Here is a 26,180-nt window from a genome sequence, read left to right on the forward strand (position 1 = left end):
AATCTAATTGTCTCACTGTTATATACTTGCCTTACTGCTTATACATTCGAAAGTGTATATTATAAACACATACACTCATTCCGCATTTACAGGAAAAAGATATGATGCCACCTTATCACAACGCGCCAAGCCATTACTAGAAAATATACATACATACATACATACATACATACATACATACATACATACATACATACATACATACGTACATACGTACATACATACATACATACATGTGTACATATTTAAAAAAATAAATAGAAATGGCTTTTCAGACAATTTTCGAAATAATAATGATATCTTTATACATTATTTGGTGTTTACACACACACCACACACGCGCGCGCGCGCGCGCGCATACACACGCCCACGTGCATGTATATATAGATATTTGTTCTATAATTAAGGTTGAGTTGCTCCCAAATAACAAGCTCGTTAGCCGTTTAATTATAGTGGATTATTTAGTTTCTTTGTAGCTAGGACGTGTTATTAGTTATTTTTTAAACTATAGATGTGTATATATGTACATATATATATATTTATATATATAATCTTTTGATTTAAGTTAATTCTGTTTCTCTTTGTATTTTATAGTTTCACTTTTAATAAGCAATTTATTTGGTTAATATATTTTATAGTATTGAATTTGTTTCATAGATATTGATTAAAGTTATCCTTTTCCTTGTACATTGTTCGAGGACGTTGTTTACCAGATGTTCTGTCCATTCGTCTCTTTTAGGTTTGTTTTTGGTTTGTGACATCATGTTCGCGATTGGAAGTTAATTGAGAAGGAAAGTAATTAATGGTCTCTGCTTCTTGTAGAATCTGAAAGATTATGCTTAGATTATGGTTAGATATTGGTGTCTAGATTTGGGAGATCCTGCGGTACACACACACACACACACACACACACACACACACACAGACACACAGACACACACACGCACACACACGCACACACGCACGCACATGTATATATCTATGTATATACACAGACATGCAGGAAGTAAATAGACACCTTTAATTTTCCAAATTTCTGATCTAAGCGTCTTAATATGTTTTCAGCGGTGTAGAATTTACAATGCAATCATAATTTTTCTTTCCAGATGCCATTATATTAAACATTTGCGAAGAGTAACCATGCCACGCACAAAAAATTCAGCAGAACTATCAGATTTTCGTTTTTTGCTACTGTTAACAGAATTATAGTGTCATTCGAAAGCCAAGGAAAAGAATCAACAGATTCTCGCCCGGCCGACTTGGGCCTTCGAAAAGGAAGCTTCGCTGTTTGAAGAGATTTGTGGAAAACGAACCCCGTTCGAAGGCTTCTGACATTGCAAAACAGCCAGAAGTTAATCCAAGAACGTGTGTTACATATCTGCATAAGCTTGGGTATTATGGACGAGCAACTATAAGAAAACCTCCTCTTCAACCAACTAATAACACGAAAAGAAAGAAATGGGTTAAGGAGATGTCAGAAAAATCCAATTCATTTTGGGATAGAGTAATTTTCGCAGATGAATCTAGATTTGCATTATTTTCTGACAGTGGACGTGTTTGGGTCTGGAGGCTTCCAAATCAAGAATTTGATTTGAAACGACTCCAATCAACTGCGAAAATGGCGGTATCTCTGTAATGGTATGGGGAGCTGTTGGAACCATAAACTCTCAAAAATACATCGAAATAGGACTACTTCCGATATATTCACACGATAACATAACGAAAAATGAGTTTTTATTCATGGAAGATGGGGCTCCATGCCACATAGCCAAAAGGAATCAACAATGGCTGGTTGAAAATGAGATCAAAAAGCTTCCTTGGCCGAGCTAATCTCCTGACATGAACCCAATTGAAAATATTTGGAGTATACTAGATAGAGCTATACGAAAAACTCGACAGAAACCTAAATCTAAAGATGAATTGTTTCGATTGTTGCATGAAAAGTGGGCAGAAATTCCACAAGAGACAATCACAAAGCTCATAAGTTCAATGCCAAAAAGAGTTTCTGAACTAAAAATTGCAAAGGGAATGTCACCTAAATACAAAAGTATGTAGTCCTACCTATCGATTACATTTCAAGTGTTCGCTTTGTGTATTAAATAAAAGATTTTGAAAATTAAAGGTGACTATTTACTCCCTGCATGTCTATGTCTATGTATGTATTATTATTATAATATATTTTACAAAAGTGTTTTGGAAATATACTTTTGCCGGCTCTTGTAGAAAATGATGAAACGAAAACTGATTATCAAAAGAAATATTTATCTCCATAAAATATAATTAAATAAAACAGAATTCTCATTTATATTACTCTGTCATTTACTCTCATACGATGGGCTTTTTTCAGTTCCCGTCTACCAAATTCACTCTCAAGGCTTTGGTCATCCCGAGGCTACAGTAGAAGACACCAGCCGAAGTTGCCACGGAGTGGTACTGAGGTCAGAACCATGTGGTTGAGAGCAAACTTCTGACCACAGATTCACGCCTGCGCCGATTGACCATCAAAAATGATTAATTAACAATTGTAAGACTTTAATTCAGGAGAAGATAAATTCAGTTGATCGAACAACAAAATCTTCATCGTCGGATGACGGAGATCTACCATCACCATCATCGCCACTACTATAATCTAATTTTATATACGTAAACCTATGATGCTGGAATTCTCATTCACTCAAATTCTTAACCTCAAACTTATTCTCCCCCATTTATCTCTTCCCCATCTCTCTTCCCCCTCTCACGTACAAACACAGACACAAACGCATACAGATATGTGTAAGGTCTTTGAAAAATGAGTCCAGGATTACGACGTACCCGGACCTGGGAATATCTCCTGCTCTCCCTGATGAATGTTTTGTATATATTGAAGACTGCCATTCACAGAAGGGAAAGAAAAAGAACTGTAAGGGATTTTGTAACCCCAGATGAAATTCTTCTCCGAAGCCCTACAGCCCATTCACACACGTAAATACGTTTTAATTTTCCTAAAGAATTTAATGATTATAAAGAGATAATTGTAAAAAGAACATTTACAGTGAAGGAAGAGAAATAATTTACTTTAACGTAAATGACATAGTTAAGATGAGAGATGAGTGGAAGGCCTTTGTAAGCTTTTCTAATTAAGATGCGTCTATGTTTTCTACCGTAAGGGCGAACTGCACTCTGCAAGACTTTCTGACTGACACACCTAACCAGTGGCGGCTTGTGTAGAAGCACTGCTGAACTGCAGCACCCCCTATTTCCACTCAATATTATCAATAACATTCAATATAATGAGTCCTTTTTTCTTTAATTCTTTCTTTATACTTGTACATTATATAGTCCTTAAGTATAAATTCTCTTTTTATATATTTGTTTCCTTTTACACAATATTAAAACAACGGCTAAAAATTTTCTGAAGCAGCACCCCAATTCCTTTTGTCTATGAGCCGCCACTGCACCAAACGAAAAATCACCACGAATTTTTGTGTAGTTGGTCCAACTGATGATAAGCCATATCTCATAGGACCCGCTTCTTGCCTATGCATGGTCTATAACTTTTGTAGGAACCGCTCAGTTGGAGAAGAGAAGTGCTTATAGATTTTTCAGACCCTCTTAATTGAGGAAGGAAGTGGCTATGACTTTTGCAGGAACCTTCCACTTGAGGAGGCAAAATGTCTCTAATCTTGACAGGAACTTTCCTGTTGAAGTAGGAAATGTCTATAACAATTGTAGTTTTTCCTAGTTGTGGGGATGAGTAGTTAGTTTCACAGTCTCAGGAAGAAAAGGCCGTATTGGATAATGTTGTTCCAGTCGTACCATAGTCTTGTATCAGAGATTTGTTTGATCCTTTCCAATGTAACAAGAATTCACAACTACGCCATGGAAGTCGCATAAGGAAATCCATCGAGTCACTCTACTGATGGCCAACCTGTCTTTATTATTGGACTTGACCTTTAGCTGTTCTCCATTTTAATGACACGCAAGAGTTTCTTACGGGTTGGGGATGGGGAAATCCATTATTAAACAAAAACATTCGACCTACAAGCTTAAGCAGCTTGTCAGATTTGGATCGCATGAAGCCCTTTATAACTTTAGTATGGCATAACATAAGGTCATGATTATATAAACGCAACAACGTTTTATAATAATGTGCAGTAACTTCTTGAAATGAAAATTATGTAATAAATTTTCATTAGAGACTCTTTTTCTGTTTTAAAACACTGGGCCTTGAATGGTTTATCCGAGGTGGCCGAAAACTTTTGCACGGTCATTTTTGGTAGTTGTCTCGCATCTTCCCCTCTCATTCAGAACCCCTACTACAAAGTATAAGGATTAGGTATGGAAATGACTCCAACAGGGCCAATATTTCATCTGTAAAAAATGCAATGCGAAACATCCACTTATAAGTTGGCAATTATTAGAAATTTACAACAGTTTAAAGTGGCTGAAGGCTTTTGCACGGTACTGTATTCATGTTTGAAAAACCAGAAACATAAACAAAGGACTAGAAACACATCACTGATATTGTAAATTTTCTGTGAAAGAAAAAAGTATATTTTGTTTAACAGAATATAAAATTACTTTTGTTGAAGTGAATGAATGTGATGTAACGAAGAAAGTGTAACCTTGTCAACGAACGGGTCGTAGTTTGACACCATATAACAAGTAATAAATGTTTAAGTGAAGTTAACAGTCTCTATGTGTTCGGAATAGCTAACATGTTGTCTTCAACGTTTTAGTCTTCAATACAAGGTCTCAGATGAAATCACTTGTCTGGCAATTACACCTCCAAAATGCAGAAAGTTATTTTGAATAAAATACAACGAAGCGCTGGATGATAAAGTGCTGAAGTTGATTATAGCCTTGTCTCATCATTTATATCTTCATTAAGAAATAAATTAAGATAAATTAATGAATAAAATGTACAAGCACTCATCTACTGCATTTCTTGGTTGTATTCTCGTTGTCTCTTTTTATCAGTCGAAAAGTAGATAACTGAGTGGATAATATATTAAGATATCAAGTATCTAACCGACAGAGAGGTTTACGGCCCGTGGTCAAAACACTTATGTGTCAATTAGTTAAGACCACCTATATATATATATATATATATATATATATATATACATATATATATATATATACAAATATGTGTTTTAGATACGTGTGTGTGTTTAGATATGTGTGTGTTTATATATATATATAATATATATATATATTATATATATATATATAGTGGTTAGGGGCATTCGGCTCATGATCGTAAGGTCGTGAGTTCGATTCCCGGCTGTGCGTTGTGTCCTTGAGCAAGACATTTTATTTCACATTGCTCCAGTCCACTCAGCTGGCAAAAATGAGTTGTACCTGTAATTCAAAGGTGGCCAGCCTTGTCACACGCTGTGTCAAGCTGAATCTCTCCGAGAACTATGTTAAGGCTACACGTGTTTGTGGATTGTTCAGCCACTTGCACATTAGTTTCACGAGCAAGCTGTTCCACTGATCGTATCAGCTGGGAACCCCGTCGTCGCAACCGACGGAGTGCTCCTCCTATATATATATATTTATATGAGAAAGGAAATCGGGACAAAATTCAAGATTAGCGATGAACTGTGTTGGCAAACTCATATTTAACGATGCGAAAACTAAATTACTTGTTGTGTGCGGGAAATCCCAGCATTTCGGACAGTATATTTTAAAAAAAGAAGTCCTTTCTGAGAAGTTGACCTGATAAAGTGAAACTAGAAACTTGTAATCCGCCAAACTGATTTACTTTAGATCAGTCATGGACAAACTGTGGCCCTTTCTAAATGGCAGGCCTAACGAAAAATTACCCGGAATAATTTAGCAGTGTGGTCTGCCTGATGTAGTGTGGTCTGCCTGATGATGGGTCATGCCTGATGCGGTCCGCTTCCCGACAAAGTTGCCCATGCCTGCCTTAGATGCAGTATATGAAGGCAAATTTTCCAATGGTGCGACTACGGCGCCACCTAGCAATAAGCAGTATACCTAATATTTAAGATTGCAAAATAGAAACGAATAATAACTAATAAAAATGAAATTTCCAATATTTACTAACATCATTTCAACAACTGTATATTCTTTAAACTCTGAAAATTGTTTTTCTTTTTTTTATTAGTGTTCCAGATCTGGTATTTGTCTGAAGTTTAGAGTGAGTTAATTTTCACTGTGTTTTATTTTTTCCGTTGCGCTTTGATGTCCGCAGTTTGATGCACTGTAAGTTAGGCTAACGATTGCTAAATTCATCTTCGTTATTCAAAATTATTCAGTTTTATCTCTGATTCGAGTTAAAGCTGAAAAGAATTTCCAGTAACGAAGTCGTTAGCGTCTCATTAGTGACGTCTAGTAGAAACGAAACATTTTATGGAACCTGAAATAGATGCTTCGCTGTATTTGGTTCAATATATTTAAATATATAATATGTACAAATCGTATTAAAATGACGAGCGTCGAATCATCTCACTATTTCAGGTGTGGCTGTGTGGTAAGAAGCTTGCTTACCAACCACATGGTTCCGGGTTCAGTCCCACTGCGTGACATCTTGGACAAGTGTCTTCTACTATAGCCTCGAGCCGACCAAAGCATTGTGAGTGGTTTTGGTAGACGGAAACTGAAAGAAGCCCGTCGTATATATATACAAATATATATATATATATGTGTGTCTGTGTGTGTTTGTCCCCTCTCCACTGCTTGACAACCGGTGGTGGTGCGTTTATGTTCTCTTAACTTAGCGATTCGGCAAAATATATCGATAAAATACGAGGCTTAAAAAATGTACTGAGGTCGATACATTCGACTATACATTCTTCAAGGCGGTGCTCCAGCATGGCCCCATTCTAATGACTGAAATAAGTAAAAGATAAGATAAAAGGGAGTTGAATAATAAAGTATGTGTGAAGAACTGGATCGACACACACACACACACACACTAGCAATGCATCCCGGCGTTGCCCGGGTGTTATGACCTAGAGCCACATTGTATTATTTGCTCCTTATAGACAGAATCGGCGCAGCTGATATATTGTCAATGGCATAATGGAAGTTATTGTTTGTTTAAAAGTGAAGGGTGGGGAGGGTACAATTTTCGTGGGTTTGCATGAAAGTGCTTTCTTTTCTTAATAAGGATGAGAAACTATTGTTTCATCGTATGAAAGGGATTTAATACGATTTTGTCCAGATATCACCACCAGGAAACCCGACATGCTAGAAACGACATTATTTCTGAAGAAATTTTCCTGCTTCCCAAAAAGCTAAACATTGAGAGTGTGTAGCTTTTTGAAAGTGGTGAGATGATGGGTAAAATTCTTAAAGATTCGTACACTCCGTTTTTTTCTCCATGAATTACTAAGAAAAAAAATTTGAAAAGAGTAAAAAATGAATTTGGTGTGGATAGGTAGAAAAATAAAATATTGAGAACGCGTTTTTGTGGGTGAAATCCTAATCTCCTCTATTGCAAACTTAGGGATCGGAAGAAATTTAGGAAAAAATAAGGGTGGGGGAGCGGAAATATTACCTCGAGCATGCTAGAAAGAAGAGGTAAATGATAGGATTTTGGGGAAAACTTCCTTTGAAGTTTATATCGAAGATCAGGTTTTTAAATATGCTCATCACAAACGAATTATACAATAGAAAAAGGTCGTCTCAATTGGATTTGAGCAGTAAATTTGCGCATACACACAGCAAGAAATAATATAATTCGTACATAAGTTTTACCCAGAGTGTGTGTATGTGTGAGTGTGCGTGTGTGCGAGTGAGTCAAAGGAATTTATTTTTTGGCATTCTTTCGTTTGAAGTAGCAAAGTTGTTAATTCGAGCATATGGGATCATATGTTTGTTCGTTAATTTCTGTAAAAATGTTTCAATTTTTTAATGCTTTGAAGAGAACAGAAATTGAAAGAGAGGAGGAAGTCAAAAGGTGACATTTGATTTGAAGTGAGAGTAGAAAGTTAAAGAGAGGAGGAAGTGAAAGATGTATGTACGTGTGTATGAAATGGACATGTGTGAGGGAGAGAGAGAAACAAAGAGAGAAAAATAGAGACTGAAGGTGTGTATTGTGATGTATAAATTTTTTTGCATGTATGTGTAAGTGGCACTCTCTCTCTCTCTCTCAAACACACACATTATTTTCATATACACGTACATAAATGGGCGGAGGTAAAGAATACGCACACCATCCGTTTTCGGCGTAACCCTAAACCTAAACCCTAACCCTAAACACCGGGTGTGCGAATTCTTTACCTTCGCTGTATATAATTGCTTCTAACTTATGCACAAGGCAATAATTTTTGAAGTGAGGGGTTTTTCGATGCCATATATCCCAGTAAAGGAAGGACGAAAGTCAAAGTTGACCTCTTCAGGATTTGAACACAGACCGTAAAAAGCCCACCACCCACAAAAGGCATTTCATAAAATGCTCTAACAATTCTGGAAAATCATTACCCTTTCTCGAGAAACTGATAAAAACAAATTACGAAACATTTAATGAGAGAAAATCAAATAAAATAAATTAATGCTTGCAATGAGACCCTAACCTGTAAACCAACCCTAACCCTAACTGCAAGAAGGGTTTTTATCGGTTACTATGGGAAGATAAGTAAACACCGTCTGCTGAATGGGATGTTGAGATTTGATAAATCTGATTAGCTAAAATTTAAAAAGTTCCAAACTCTAAAAGCTCGTAATATTTTTTTATTATTTTTTCCAAGAATGGATGTGATTTTTGTACTTTGCATGAAAATCTACATCTTTGTAAAAAAAAGAAAATCTATAAAATCGGAACCAGCGCGTCAAACTGAGAAGATCTGACCTGTGGAGAACTATGATTCGTTGAGTAGATATAATAACATCGAAACACCCGCTGTTGTCACCGTAAATACTGAAGACCAGATTATATTCATTCACTGCATTATATTGTTTCGTTTCTAATTAATTGACATTTTGTTGCGTCACTTTATTTCAAAATGAAAAAAAAAAAATGAATTGTTAGCCTTGCTTTATTTATAGTTAAGTTAATCATTGTTCAACAATGTTATTTCTCACTGATATGTCTATTTTGATTAACGAAAGTTATCGCGCTTTGCCACATTAAGTTCGCTAGCGTTCCCTTCATGATAATTACATATAATTAGTTATTGGTGATTCCAGAAGACAAAATCGTGCTACCGTCTAGAATAGATTCAAAGAACAGTTTCTTAAATGACACTAGTTCGATATAATTGCTTATAATATAGGCACAAGGTCTGAGATTTATGAGGCGGGAGTTACTATGTATTCTCAGTCGATAAAGAGATAAGATTACCGAACAAAATTTTTCACTGTTGAGAATTTAGAAGGTACCTACGATTCGACGTTTCAACTGGGAATGGTATTTGCACCCGTTCACTAAACGTTTTTAGAAATTTGAGTGAAACACTGTGTCTGTGATCCCTTGGTGTTTGCGAAACGATAAACTTTTGATCGTACTCGGTATGGTAGGGCTTCCAACGCATCGAATTTACACCCCACTTGTAATAACAGTTAAGTTTACGTAGCTAACGAATGGCATACACTTCTATTTGTAGGTTCTTTATAAGAATCAATAATGTTGTTTGAGTGTTTCCAATTTCATATTCAGCTCCTCGAGAAGATTTCGTTGTTCTATTTTTTGATAGAATGAATATGTGGCTGACATTCGGTGTCATTTATCTAAGAAATGTCGCCGAACAGAACCCGTCCATCTCCAAGTAATACTCATAAAGACATCCCAAGTCAGGTGTAACAATTTAGAAAATACTCAAATTGCTGGGGGTCAGTTACAGTAATTGATTGGCAACATATTCTATTGACTACGGAAGGATGGAAACAAAGCTGGATCTGGCAGGATGTGAACTCAGAACATAAGGAGCCGGAAGAAATAGCGCAAGATAATTTTGCGACTCGCTAACGATTCTGCCATTTCAGAATAAATGAGTATTTCTTTAGTTACTATTCCTCACTTGAGGAATGTCCTTTATAAGCATTACTTGGAGAGGGACAGGTTCTGTTAGGTTGACGTTTCTCAGATTTCCGATGTCATTAGCATGTTTACTTTGTCAAATATAGAACAATACCACCTCCATGAGGAGCCGAATTTGAAACTATATCAGACAACATTATCAATTTGTGCAGAAGATCTCTTATTTATAGAAAAAATGTAGAAATAAAACTGTATGTCGTTCATTAGCTATTTAAACATAACGTTGTTATTACAAATGGGCTGTGGGCTGTAAATTCGATAAGTTGGGAACCATACTGTACCATGCACGATCAAAAGTCAATCGTTTCATGAAGATCAAGAGATGATCATAGACGTAATGTTTCATCCCAATTTCTGTAACGTTTGGTGAATGCGTGTAAAATCATTCCTTGTTAGAACGTTGAATTGCAGTCACTTTCTAAATGCTAGATAGTGAGAAAATGCGATGCTCTATATTTCTGACATTTGTATTTCTGACAAATTCATGGTTCACGACTAACATGCTAAATAGCTCAAACTTATTCGGCTATATGATCTCTTACAAAGTGGGGGGTTAAACCGTTCATTAATTATTAATATAGATTCCTCAGTTCATTCTCACCACGCCTCCATTTCAAGACTTGTTCTTCAAATCTATCTCGAAAGTAACGCAAGTTTACCCTTATGGCATCGTGATTAACTTACTTATTCTCATTGTTTTAGTATCTTGGGACAATTTAAAAGTTCCAGTCTGTCTGTCTCCCTTCAGAAATCTGTTTCATGCTGCTTGGAGCTAATTCTGCTTAATTATTTTCTAATTTCTGCTTCAGACACACGGTAAATATTTCACTTTTCATTTATAACATTGCAGAGAAGTTTCGTTCGGCAAAGTTTATCTCCTTCCTTTATGTTTGCTTTCTTCTCTTTCACTGTTGCCATATTGCTGCTGCGGTGTCTCGAAGTTTTATATTATTGGAATCTTGTTGTCACTTGCGTCATCAATCTCCTGGTGACACCTATACAAACGAAACAGTTTGAAATTCATTCTTCTTTTCTCATGCATAAAGCCACTGTCCTCCATGCTGTATTTAACGAAATATTTACATGAACTTTAATATCATCTACAGTTATGGTGAAGTGCCTATTTGCTGCAATCATATCTTCAACTTCACACGCGTGGAAAAGATCCGCTGTAAGCTACCTCTGCATAGCTGAATATGGTTAAATGTCTGCATATCTAATGTATATATATATGCATGGATTTCAGGACCAACAGAGAGAGAGAGAGAGAGGGAGAGAGAGAGAGTATGTGTGTGTGCGTACGTCTATGTAAACAGAATCGCTATAAACATCATCGTTTCTGTCAAGATCATCACAGGTATGAACATTATTATTATTGTCGTTACCCCAACAAACTTTCGTAAGACTACGCCCACTGCTACACTTTCCAGCCAATCAATAAAAGTCATGTGACACGCCTACATTAAAAGTTGTCACCTGCTTTTAGATTTTTGCTGCAGAACGATGGATCTTTTTTTTTCTTGGAAAATGAGAAAGAATTCAAATGATATCAATCACTGTGTTATCATTATCTCGCAACTTTTGTAGGGTTAAGATGAGGTGACTTACCTCTTTTAAGAACTAGAACACTAGGAATTCCTAGGTTCGTTCCTTGGTTTTTGATATTTGATCTCCCACACCAATAACCAGCTCATCTCGGCTCGTCTCTGACAAGTTGACGAACTTTGCCAGAAAAACTTCTCGTCGGTGAGACTTCTGTTCCTTTTAGAGATCTGAGTTTTCAAAATTCTCTTTGTGCAGAATGGCGATTTGTACAAAGACTATTTTCATCGATGATCTATCGATAGCGCGCTCTCTCTTTCTCCCTCCCTCCCTCCCTCCCTCTCCCCTCCCCTCTCCTCTCTCTCTCCCTCCATCTCTCTCCTTCTGTTCTCTCACTTTTCTTTCCTTTTTCTCTCTCCTTATGTTCTCTAACCCTTTTCTCTCTCTCCTTTCTTTCTTTCCTTTCCTTTCACTCTCTCATTCCCCCCTCTCTCTCTCTTTCCTTCCCTTTCTCTCTTTTTATCTCTCCTTCACATGCATGTATAAACTATACTCGATATGCTAAAAATAACTCCAAGACAGATTTCTGCTGTTATTTTTGCTATTCGCATATCTTTTCATATCATCAAACCACGCACGTCTCTGCTAAATCGCGGAACTTCACGATGAACAGAAATGCTGGACACCAAGCGGTGGTTAATAGAGTAGCCAAATGTACTAAAGTGGGGTTCTAAAACAAAACCAAGAACGCCTTGAAGGACACAACAGAGTTTATGTTAGGAACGATTGTCCAGGCGATGCCTTGTGTCACCAACGCAGTCTTATACTGCGATACAGTATATGATAGAGACGAACAAACATTTGAAATTCTGGACCAATGATGATAGTGGTGTTATTAATGTAGGAACAGGTATTGCGTCTACTGCAATACCTGTACCAGGTTGGGTATGGCTTGGAGCTAAAGACTATCTAACTAGAAGGTTGAGAGATTCTTATCTCTTCTTGAAGCTAATTGATGATTAAGGAATGAGGATCTTTTCGGTTTGAACGGCAGTTTTTCTAGCGGTGTCATATGAAATTGTCACACATAATTATGACCCTAGTATCGATCTATTGCATTTCAATCTGTTTTAGGGTTAGGGTTAGTTAGAGTTAGTGTGGATTAGTTAGGGTTAGTTAGGGTTAGGGGTGGTGGGAAGGGTATATTTTTTTCTTCACAAATGTAATTAAACCCAATCTGTTTCTTAAACGAGGGACATATTCATACAGCACAGAATGTTTTTTTACCTCAATAGACATCATTGATTGATTGAAATTGCAGAAATTGAAGAAAAACAACAAATATCTTATAAACTATAGAATTTTCTCAGTAAAGCCAAGAGAAAAAGATGTTTTATAAACACATTCTACCAGTATACGAAGTTTAAAAGTGTTTAGTTACGTAGAAATTATTAAAAAAACTGCAGTTCAAACCGAAAAGATCCAGGAATGATTAGAAAGATAGTGGGGTAGGAGAATAGAAATTGATAGATACATAGAAGGGTATATTTTAATGAGTGGGTTACTAGTTTGAAGGTGAAAAAAAGTAGCATCTGGCTAATAAATGTGATGGAAATTGTAGGAAAACGTCGGTGTGGTCGATGGAGGAATGCAGGTCCACGACCGATCGAGTGCATTCTTCATTGAAGAAGTACCGCATTTTTTCATGTTTAGATTTGCCGACTCAGTGATGTCGTCAGCAAAGTGGGCGGAATTGAGGGAATGGGGTTGGGGATTTGGTGTGTCTAGGATGAGAGGAGGAATAATAGAGATAAGCGATGATGTCAGTGGTCTGATGATGGACGGAGGTAGAGAGGTAGTTATTGATAATGGTAGAGATATCTAGAAAGCTAACTGTGGCATCAGATACGGTATGATGGAATTTTAATGCACGGTGGAAAGAGATAGCAAAAACAAATTGAAGGAATTGAGTTGCAGTCTAGTGAGTGTGATAACGATGATACAATCATCGCTATGGCAACCATACAAATCGTATGGATACAGTAATCTGGACACACACACGCACACACACACACACCACACACACACATATATATATATATATTATATATATATATATATATATATATATATATACGTACATACATACATACATACATACATACATACATACATAAACACACACACACACACATATATATGTGTAAATATATACATACATATATTTGTATGTATGTATGTATGTATGTATGTATGTATGTATGTATGTATGTATGTACGTATGTATGTATGTATGTATGTATTATGTATGTATGTATGTACGTATGTATGTATGTATGTATGTATGTATGTATGTGTGTATGTTTATCTATCTATCTATCTATTTTTCTATCTATCTATCTATCTATCGATATATTTACACACACAAACTTGTGTTAAAGATCCTGGGTGACCTCCGCAGGTGGCTGTGGAGGTCATCTCAGACACGGATCTTTTCGAGGTAACAAACTCCTTCCAAGAAGATGTATTTCGCTTCCGATCAAGGCGCCCTGTTCTGGCACAATCGGAGTGCTTAAGTGACACTTTAGGCCTGGTCGGGTGCCGACGGGGCGGAACATAGTAAAAAATTAAGAGGCTGAGTGGCTCATAGTGAAAGGATATATGGCCCATAAGAGAAAACTTAAGAGGCCTCATTTGTAAGGACATTTTTTGGTAAGAGGCTTAGTTGTCTCAATGTAAGGACCTTGTGTCCAATGGAATATTAGTAAGAGGTTTATTACCTCAAATTGTATGTTTTGTAAAAGAGAAGCAGAGATCGGCGGGCGTCTTCTGCCTTCCTTCATTAATAACATTTTAAAAAATCATTCATCTCATTAATGTTATTGTCCAGCCGGCAGTTATTACTTCTATGTAATGCCTTGATGGCAAATTGAATGAAATAAAATTGCTACTTGATGTTTTATATATATATGGTTGCAGAGCTTGACCTCTTCTCGTACCTCTAACTACTCTTTCTAGCGTGAGACCTTAAATGACTTTTGAGCCCCGAAAGGCTTTCGAAGAGCTGATCGCATATACTGCGACAATGTCTCATTTCAGTACTGACTCCATTTTCCGATTGTTTATTATGAATGTTCAAGTGCCACTTCGATCTTCCATGTGACTTGCAGATTCTTTTGACAAATATGTCATAGAAACTGGTCATTCGTAATGAAATTCCAATAGTTCCTGCGTATATCTTACCTGCATTGGCCTGCTGGTGTGATCTCATACCAGCATAAGAAATGCATACTTTTGTGCATAAAGAATATCAAAGGAAAGAATGAGAAATACTCACAACGCAATTGATATTAATCGGATTTTTACGAACTTTTCAGTGTGGATTCTCGTGACAGAGAATACTTGACAGCATTCTCAATCAAGCTCAAATCTTTAACACCGCTCCAAATCATAGCTCTCCACGCTGTACACACACACACACACACACACACACACACACACACACACACACATATATATATTAGGGTGTCTACGAGATACCACCATGATAAAAATAGCAGCCATGATCTGACTCTAAAACCACCTTAATTGTCCATATCGCAAACACGGCAAAGCATTCCTAAACGCAAAGTCAGAAATCCGGGATCTAGAATTATCCAGTAATTTAGCTTCATCTTGTCTCTCTGTTTTCTCACCGTGTTTGCGATATGGACAATTAAGGCGGTTTTAGAGTCAGATCATGGCTGCTATTTTCAGCATGGTGGTATCTCGTAGATACCCTAATTTATAATTTTAATAATTATTACCTTTGAAGGTTATTTTTTCCTTGCTGGTCACTTGATAAAATCGTTATTTTATTTTAAATTAACGATCTTATACTTATTTATATAAATTTATACATACATACATACATACATACATACATACATACATACATATATATATATGTATATATATATATATATATATATATGCATACACACATATACATATATACAATTATATTTCATATATGTGTGCGTACGTATATGAACATGTATGCGTTTATAATATATATGTATGTATATGTGTATGTATGAATATTTATTACATGGAAAAATGCGAGCATGAAAAGTAATATTCTTAAGATTATAAAGCTGGAAAAGTACAGGACAAGTTATTACTTTTAGTAAAGTAAAGAATAGGAAACGTTTTACTTAAAATATTGCAGCAAAGAATGCCACTTCTTCTAATTTATCACTCTTTACAATTCTCATCTTTTAAATTTATTGTACAAAACTGTTCATCTAATTTATAAGTTTGTCTAATTATTCAATTTTTTCTGTATTTAAGGTAGTAAATTAGCCAGATTCTATTTAAATAAGCATAGTGTTAATTGTAAACTGTAATAAGATAAGTTTTAATATTTAAATTTTAATTTTAGCTGCAATATTTTAAGTAAAAAGTGTCTTATTCTTTACTTTACTTGAAGTAATAGCTTGTCCTATACTTTTACAGGTGTAATGATTCCATGTTTATAATCTTAAGAATATACTTTCTATGCTCACATTTTTCCATGTAATCCATGATTTATATATATAAAGATAATTACTGTTTATAGCAGCAATAATACTTCACATTTACTTTTTTATTGTTGACGATAGCATTCTCTTTAAACGGGGTAGGATTTATAAAGTTAGAAATGCTCACAAGTTGTCATAGTGAATGTTTTGGAAATAGACGTTAAATACTGTTTCCAACTGAAGATAGCAAAGCATGTTTCTCAAGCACAGCACAAAACCAATTGGTATTGGGGTATGTATTACACTGACTTCAAATTCCATCCTGAAGTTAGGCCGATTTTTTAGAGTATTGCTTGTGTGTGTATTTATCATAGAATTGGTGATTTATTGAAGCTTTCGCATTCATTTTTAGCAAGCGGTATCTTTACTCTTCTTTTCTTCAAATATCAAAATGTGACCGCGTGTGTACCGTTGGCGATTTTTTTCCCTCCGTCTTCCCTTCTTTGGATCTTTCCTTTTCCTATGTTTCTGACGAAGAGCTCCGCTCGAAACGTAAAACTCTCCTTCTTCCCTTCCTTCCTGAGCGTCCAATAATACTATATTTGTTCCACGTCCTCGCGTTGTTGTGTTTTCTCTTTGTGTTTTCATGTTTGGATTAAATATATATTCCAGGAAGGAAGGGAAGGAGAGTTTTACGTTTCGAGCGGAGCACTTCGTCAGAAACATAGGAAAAGGAAAGATCCAAAGAAGGGAAGTCGGAGGGAAAAAAATCGCCAACGGTACACACGCGGTCACATTTTGATATTTGAAGAAAAGAAGAGTAAAGATACCGCTTGCTAAAAATGAATGCGAAAGCTTCAATAAACCACCAATTCTATGATAAATACACACACAAGCAATACTCTAAAAAATCGGCCTAACTTCAGGATGGAATTTGAAGTCAGTGTAATACATACCCCAATACCAATTGGTTTTGTGCTGTGCTTGAGAAACATGCTTTGCTATCTTCAGTTGGAAACAGTATTTAACGTCTATTTCCAAAACATTCACTATGACAACTTGTGAGCATTTCTAACTTTATAAATCCTACCCCGTTTAAAGAGAATGCTATCGTCAACAATAAAAAAGTAAATGTGAAGTATTATTGCTGCTATAAACAGTAATTATCTTTATATATATAAATCATGGATTACATGGAAAAATGTGAGCATAGAAAGTATATTCTTAAGATTATAAACATGGAATCATTACACCTGTAAAAGTATAGGACAAGCTATTACTTCTAGTAAAGTAAAGAATAAGACACTTTTTACTTAAGACACTTTTTAATATATATATATATGCGGTAGAAGCTTTGGCTGTTATTTCTAGGGGTGAATGGCCTATTATGGCCGTTCCTTAATTGTTAATGTTGAACTTAAAAATGGTCTATGACTATTTAATTTTTTTCCCGCTGGCCGCTGGTGGCAATAAAATTCTACAAAATTTTCCTTGCCACCCTATATTGATTAATTATGAATTTTTTGGTTAATTCCGTAATGGAATCGACGGCTGATATTTATTTGCTGCCGATAAATTTGGCGCGAGTGCGACGATTTGAAAATTTTAGGTCAGATATTGACTTGGCAAGATGGGTATGCCTCGTGTATATATCTGTTCCGTCTTGAGCTATTTCTTGCTGAAGAATCCGAGGGCTTATGGAAGATTGGCTTGATTTAATTTAATCAGGTTAGTATACCATTAAACAGCGGATGAAACGGTATACCGTACAAGAAATTACAGGGTAAATGTTTTTTTAATTTTCTCCTGTTTACGGAATTAATCTTTATTTGCGGTAGAAGCTTTGGCTGTTATTTCTAGTGGGTGAATGGCCTATTATGGCCGTTCCTTAATTGTTAATATATATATATATATATATATATATATATATATATATATATATATATATATAATATATATATATATATATATATAATATATATATATATATATATATATATTATGATAACTTTAAACAAACCAATGTTTGCCTTAGAGGAACTTGGTAAACCACTTAACTGGTAATCAAATGGATGTGAGTTCGAGTCTCATGGATGGTTGCTGACATATTTTCTCACTTTGTATGGTTATTTTATTCTGTCTCTGCTGTTCTATCAGTGTTTGTGCTTCTGAAAATTAATTAAACTCTTATATATATATATATATATATCAACATTTATGCACACACACACACACACACACTTATGCCCACTCACATATAACCTCAAAACCGAATTCTTCTCAATTTCTTTCTACTAATTTTCATTCGCACGAAAACTTGCCGCAGGTCCCGCGTTATCGGAGGTTATGCACACGATCACATGCACGTATACCCTTGGCGCTCGCCTTCACAAACATTCGCGCAGAACTCAGCACGGACATTGCATTTTATGTAGAATGACATTTTTTTTACAACGCTAACGATAGCATAAACATGCTTTAGCTAAAACAACAACAAAACGCTAATCTGTTGATAGGATTCGAACCTATGAAGCAGGCACATGACAAAGACAACACCGTAACCACTTAACCCTTTGCCATTTAATGTACAGCTTCCTATGGAGTTCATTCAAATTTTCGGGCCAAATTACAGTGAATTATAATTTCTGTTGCTGAAACAGAGGAAATGAAGGTATTATCCCGATAATAGATTAATTTCCTGTATGCTGGCTAAAAATACCAGAGCTTTTGGAACCAGTTAGAACACAGATTACTAGTGCTAGACTCTCCAAGAATTAGCTAAAACAACATTAAAACATGTAACACTAAGTACCTGATGCGCAGACATGTGTGCGCATCAATGTATTTGAAGTGTGTGTGTGTGTGTATGTATGCATGTATTTCTATATGTATATATATATATACCTATACGGCGGATTCTTGTATGTATTATGTGTGTATGTTCAGTTGTTCAGCTAGCATACTCTCTTTGTTTTGTCTGCAAGTATGAGTACGTTGGAGAAACTCAATTATTCCGGATGTTTGGAAGGAGTTAGTTATGTTTCGTAATCTTAATTTTGTTTATTAAGTTGGTGAGGTCAGGTTCGAAATTTCGATCATTACTACATACTTTCAAATCATTTAAATATTACTAAAACATACTGAAAAAAAATAGCGCTACCACCATTGGATCTTTTCGGTTTGACCGGCAGTTTTTTAAAAATAATTTCCACGCAACTAAACACTTTTAAACTTCGTATACTGCTAGAATGTGTTTATAAAACTTCTTTTTTTCTTGGCTTTATTGAGAAAATTCTATAGTTTGTAAGATATTTGTTGTATTTTTTCTTCAATTTCTGCAATTTCAACCAATCAATGACGTCTATTGAGGTGAAAACATTCTGTGCCGTATGAATATGTCCCTCGTTTAAGAGACAGATTGGGTTTATTTACATTTCTGAAGAAAAAAAACCCCTTCCCCCACCCCTAACCCTAACTAACCCTAACCCTAAATAATTCTAAATAACCCTAACTAACCCTTCCCCCTAACCCTAACTCTAAAACAGATTGAAATGCAATAGATCGATACTAGGGTCATAATTAAGGGTGACAATTTCATATGACACCGCTAGAAAAAACTGCCGTTCAAACCGAAAAGATCCCCACCATCTTTAAAAGCCTTAAATACAGAAGCGAAGGCATCCTATCCAAAAGCAAAAAACTACGTGGACCTCTTCACCTTGTGGAATCTTTACAGACTCTTAAAGATCGCAAATCCAGTTTTCTTTGCAGCTCTAAAAATCGGTTAACTAACTCCTCCAAAAGAGAAGTGAAGATAGCCAGCAAGCGTATTATCGATACGATTAACATTAAATAGATGAATGGAACTGCAATGCTGCTGTTATTAAAAGGTGAATTATCTGGTGGAATCACTGAATTTGATTTAGTGAACTTTACCCATCAATCTCCAAATCTCTTCAACTGAAAGCCCTAAACATTGGGAGCGAATTAATCACAATTAGCGATCGAGACACCAGGATTATAATGAATGCTATAGGAATGTGTTATATTACAATGTTTGTGGGGGACGATATTTTGTTCAATGTCTCCTTAGAGATTGTAATGGAGCTGAGGTGACCAACTTCGTAAGATTGTTCATTGTCAACACGTTGAATCACTCCTAATAAATTTCGGACTGAATAGAGATGATGGCTTAGTAATCTCGTACACTATGAATGGCCACATCGTAGATAGATTTAGAAAGGATGCAACAGAAGTTTTCAAAGAGATTCATTTAAACGTAATTATTAGTATCAACTCAACAATTGCTAATATCTTAAGCCTAACACTAGAAATCCGGATAACACCACCATATATGCTTCAAAGATACAAAGCACACCGCGAGCATTGTTGGAATAATATCTTTACCCATCAATCTCTAAATTTCTTCAGCGTTGGGGGAGAATTTATCATAATTAGCGATCTAGGTACCAGGTTAATAATGAATGCTATAGGAGTGTCTGATATATTCTCAGACGGACATATCTTTATCAAGGCCTGCTCTTTCTATAACAATGCACTGGTTAGAAGCGGTTTCCACGAGAAGTGAGTGTACAACGTAAAGTCTACACCATAGAAGAACGAGGAAAAAGAAGCTAACTTGGTCCAATCTACTTTGCAATTTGAATGTAGCCATTAATATACTCAGCAGCTTTCTGTCCCCTGTAAGACATTTCTGACCAATACATGAAAAAAAAAAATCAACACCAATAAAATCAGTGTCAGCGATTCTTACCCGAATAACATGGCTTCCAAGAACACAAGCTACAGTTAAAATCACAAAGCTAAACAGCTCTCGCTGCAACAGCCATCTTGTAACTTCAGAAGACCCACTACCGATACACAGAAATATCGACGTGTAAAACCAGACGTTACATCCCTAGATGTCATTCAAGAGGCGTCTGATCGGCAACCTGCGGCTTCGAGGTCGTTCTGTCCCTGCGTCTGTGAAGACTCCGCGGCAAACAGGGCGTCCCGTCACTCGGGATATGCATGCGGGATGTTGGGGACCGTTTGTGAATTCAATATTCCCACGAAACTTCTTCTATGAGAGAAGAAGCCGGTTCAACCCGCCCTGGGTGAACGCCGTCACAAGTACAAGTAATTCTACGTCCAAACAGCGATTCTACAGCGGTCTGTGTTGTTTAGCTCCACGCCAGTCTTGAAAGAGTAGACATAGTATTAACGGTGCTCCAACTATGACCATTCCATCTTCGTTTAAATGTTTATTGAGAACTATATTATAATAAAAAAAAGTTTCCGTTACCTTCCCACTTTTAAAAATGTGAAAAATTTAGTTGTTTATTCTAGCAGACGGAACAACCACGTAAACGCCCCGTACATATTTGTGTTGTAGCTATTAACGTCTCAATGTATTGAGTTCTTATATTTTCTGAATTTATTGAAAGAACTTCAATCGTCTTTTAAGGGTCTTTTAAGCCCCAAATCAACCCTAATTCAACAGATTTCTAATCAAAGGATTGTCAGTACTGATTCCATTGTCAAGTGTGCCCCAAAGACTAGCTTTCTATAGAGCTAGAAAATATTTCAATTCCGAAAAGCTATAAATATTCTACAAAGCCTAAATGAGACGCAATGAAATACTACTTCCTCATTTGAAACGGAGCCCCTGCTACACAAAAAAACATCCTTCATCGCATCCAAAAGAAAGACGTCCGGCTGTTTGTCAAGGACACACTTACCAGGATACTCCTGAGTCTGAGACCCCCTTCGATCATTACAGACCACGGGATTGCACCTAGAAAGTTATCCTCCCAGGCACAAGTCCAGGCAAGGTTGTTTATGGAAGACCAGCAGTCGCCGATGCATACCAGCCTCCCCTCTCCACGCCACCAGTGTTATCCAAGGGAAAGGCGAAGGGGGCCGATACAGCTTGGCACCAGTGATGTCGCAACTCATTTTTACAGCTAAGTAAACTGGAGCAATGTGAAATAAAGTATCTTGCTCAAGAACACAACACGCAGCCCGGTCCGGGATTCGAACGCACAATCTCACGATCGTAAGATCGACGCTCTAACCACTGAGCCATGCGCCTTCACTCCCAGGATACTCTTGCATCTAGCTTACAGAAGCATTGTTTTATCACTCGGTCTCTTCTGCAATTATTACAGTGGTTTGAACTTTTTAATCGCGTACTATCTCCAGCTAACACACTGCTCTCTTCTCATATTGTCATCTGTTCTGTGCCTCTTCCCCATACTGACCATTATACGTAATCGCTTTTTTCTCCAGGAAATTAACCCCCTTGATTTCCTTCTCCATCCACGTTTTTCTCAAAGGTGTCATATTGCAGTTGACATTGAATATCAACTTCACAAACTTTGGAGGACTTATAAAGTTATTTGACGCAGTCGCTTCCAACCAACCGAAACGATAAATGATAATCGAACCTAAGACTACATTAGTCAATGCTTTCTCTCACTTTTAGAAAGATGTTAAGTTAGATTTGTGATGTATTTGGCTGCTCTGTCTAGCAAGCAGGCCGACACGTTTCGGTAGTCTGAGAGTAGCACGTTCAACATGGATTATGACTGTAAACGGAGGCTGGTTGGATTAGTATCTCCTTTTATAGATTAAAATATTTTCCTATAAAACTGATTGTGGTGTAAATGAAAACCTTTTGATGCTGATTTATCAGTTTCATTCTTTGTTGAAACCAATTCTGTAAATCCCAGGAAACTCACACCATTCCCCTACATTCCTTTGAGTTTTCTCCCATTGTCGAACACAATGGTCGGGTTAACTCCCAAGCAAATCCATTTCAATAGAAGTAATATTGACTGAATGCCCCAAACATAAGGCTTCCGGATCAATTAACATTGAATTGATTAGTTCTTGGCATTGGCAGTATTTGGATTTGGAATTAATTCTCTACTAAATTGGTTTTATTTTGGAAATTATATTTTTGGCATTCAATGTGAATAAATATTGATTACATAATTTCTCTTGACTACGAAGGAAAACCATATATTTTAGGAGAAAAATGTTAAAAACGAGAAGTTAGGACGTTCATGCTTTTCCCAAAGATATCGAATTGGCTGAGTTATTTGAATATTGGGTCGAATGCCAAGCAGTGTTTCTTCGTGCTTTTTATGCCCGGAGTTCAAATCCTGCTGAGCTCAGCTTTGCTTTTCTTATGCTTGGATTCAATAAATAAAGTAGCAGTAAAGGCAGGCAGATTGGTGGAATTGGTGGAGCATTGGATGGAATGCTTTGTGGTGTCTGTTCCGGCTCTGTACATTTTAAATTCTTCCTCCTATCATCATTCTCTCCATGGTGGGAAAATGGGTCGCCAGAACCTGATTATATGTATGTATGTATGTATGTATGTATGTATGTATGTATGTATGTATGTATGTATGTATGTATGTCACTATTCAGTTCTATTTCAAGTTTTCCTGCCAATAGAGAAACAGCCGGTTTCGAACCTAGAACCAAGGCTCCTTCATTGCAATTCCAACAACATAAACAGGATATTTTTGCATGTATGTGTGTACATATGTTGTATTTGGAGTCAGTGCACGTGCAGATTGTATGATTTGTTTTATGCATATATTCTGATGCAAATAGTTGCATGTCTACACATGCACATATATACTTAAATGATAAACTTCTGGACTATTTTACAAATTTTACCAGTTCCTGTGGTAGCTTGAATTTGTAGCCTTCGAAAATCAGCTTTCTCCTTTCTGGTTTTGAGAAGTCTAATTTCTCAAGATTGACACTGTGTTACATACCCCAGTGCTCCCCAAAATTAAAGTTATAAAGCTGGACTTGTAATTTGAGTTGAGTAAATTCTAGATTTCTCAGTAGTTCAGCAAAGGTATTTTCTTTTTCGCTGATCTTTAGGTTTATGTTAACATCTGCTGCGTAGCTGCTTTCTTCTGCTGTGCAGTTGTCCTCTGACCCAAATCACTATATCAAGTCTATTTTGTTTGAAATTTTATTGAACTTTTCACTGGGACATTCCACCGATGTATGTATGTATGTATGTATGTATGTATGTATGTATGTATGTATGTATGTATGTATGTATGTATGCATGTATGTATGTATGTATGTATGTATGTATGTATGTATGTATGTATATATATATATATATATTATATATATATATATATATATATATATGATGTTGCCCCACCAAAAAGATGGATGGCGGTGTGTCCGGCTGTGGCCAATCAGTCCAATGCGTGCTTGGAAGGCTCTGCCGCTGGTCGGGCATTAGGCGTGGGACTAAAGGCAAGGAGTTGACTCTGAACTTGCGCAGCGCACGTTTCCTTTGTGATCCTGCCATTCTATTCCGTCCCTGCAGAGGCGGGAGCTCCGTTGATGCGGCTTTGTCAGGCAGGAGATGGGTGAGCGTGGTCCTGTGCTTGCATTTTCCCAGGTATTAGTTAGACTGTGTATCTTTCCCGTATACAACCAAGTCACCATATTAACTTTTCAATGAATCTGTTGCTTGGGTCACACCAAAGTTGCTGGGATGTGTTGTGACGGTGGCTTGTTGGTTTGCGGAAGCTGCGTGTAATAATTTAACGCCTTCAACACATTTAAACATGCTTTATTAACACTGTGTTATCTCCAAAGATAAATTTAGTATTAGTTATCACCGGTTTGTATCTGGGATCGGGGTTTTGTGGGGTGGGGGGTCCATTTTGTGTCTGTCTATATCTCAGAAAACCCGCTTTCGTCCCTGAATGTTCTTTGATTATTTCACGTTAGCGCGCCGGGCGAAATGCTTAGCGGTATTTCGTCTGCGTTACGTTGTGAGTTCAAATTCCACCGAGGTCGACTTTGCCTTTCATCCTTTCGGGGTCGATAAATTAAGCACCATTTACGCACTGGGGTCGATGTAATCGACTTAATACCTATGTCTGTCATTGTTTGTCCGCTCTGTGTTTAGCCCCTTGTGGGTAATAAAGAAATAGGTATTTCTTCTGTCGTTACGTTCTGAGTTCAGATTCCGCCGAGGTCGACTTTACTTTTCATCTTTTCGGGGTCGATTAATTAAGTACCAGTTACTGGGGTCGATATAATTGACTTAATCCGTTTGTCTGTCCTTGTTTGCCCTCTCTGTGTGTAGCCCCTTGTGGGCAGTAAAGAAATAGATTATTTCATGTTACTGCGAACGTGGCTTTGTACCAGTGTGACCAATTTTCTACTGAGCCGACGAAGTTTTTGTAAGATAATTTATAAATATCTAGTTGTTTTCCTTACATTAACCTGAGGCATATAATGATGTGCAGATAATTGTATATTCATGGGTGAAAGTGTTTCAGTCTATCCGACATTTTGTTTTCTCCCATTCGGTACTTTTCGCCAGCGTTGGTGTGTGTCAGTCATAATTAACAAGAAAGTTGTATATCAGGAAGTCAAATATCAGTAAAACCCTGTTCAAATAATTTTTGTATTTAAGTTTGTCTTATTTTGTATTTTTCCTATTTTGTAGTCTACCGTACACTTGCCATACGTTTGTATATACACGCGGTACATCTATACGAAGCAGCAACACACTGCACAAGTCATATAAAGTTGGTCATGCATTAGAAATATACGTAGAGTCAGTAAGATGAAAGAAATGTAATGCAACATGCAAATAGGTGAATATCAAAAGCTTAGCACAAGGACTGGATTACAGGAGCATCTCTACATGCTCTGTCTCATGTCTGCCGCTCCAATTGCAAATCGCTTTAAGCATGCAGTCGTTAGGACGGCTTAGCGAGAGTCGAGATCATCATTCCCGCCTCACGTTTACAACATTCTGAGAATTGGCGCCTAAAATCAACTCTATTTATAACCATTAGAGGGAAAATTCCAGGGCTTTCCAGCATCATCTTTCACGTGATGTATGGCTTTTGATTGGATGGCACACTTCCTCAAGCCCTTGACATGTGATTTGAAAACAGCAATGTGACAACACAAGATCGGGTCCTGCTACAAATCTTTATTAATCCACTCAAAAAAAAAAAAAAACAGAACTATTTTTCACACACCAACTTCAAATTAACCAGCTTCAAAAAACAGGGTCTGTTTATTCAATATAAGGTACAACTTGTTGAAAATACTAAATTTCTGGAAGC

At 36.6% G+C, this 26,180-nt stretch overlaps 1 long non-coding RNA gene across 1 annotated transcript in view; it reads right to left on the reverse strand.

Moving 5' to 3' along the window:
* Nucleotides 1-10,049: 10,049 nt before the first annotated feature.
* The window catches only part of LOC118764123, a 59,203-nt gene continuing 43,072 nt past the window's right edge, over nt 10,050-26,180 (reverse strand). The window contains exon 3 of the long non-coding RNA XR_004999914.1: nt 10,050-10,989. This is a non-coding gene — a long non-coding RNA (uncharacterized LOC118764123). The remainder of the gene's footprint in view (nt 10,990-26,180) is intronic.

Source organism: Octopus sinensis, linkage group LG7 (genome assembly GCF_006345805.1).
Source record: "Octopus sinensis linkage group LG7, ASM634580v1, whole genome shotgun sequence".
Classification (NCBI taxonomy): Eukaryota; Metazoa; Mollusca; class Cephalopoda; order Octopoda; family Octopodidae; genus Octopus; species Octopus sinensis.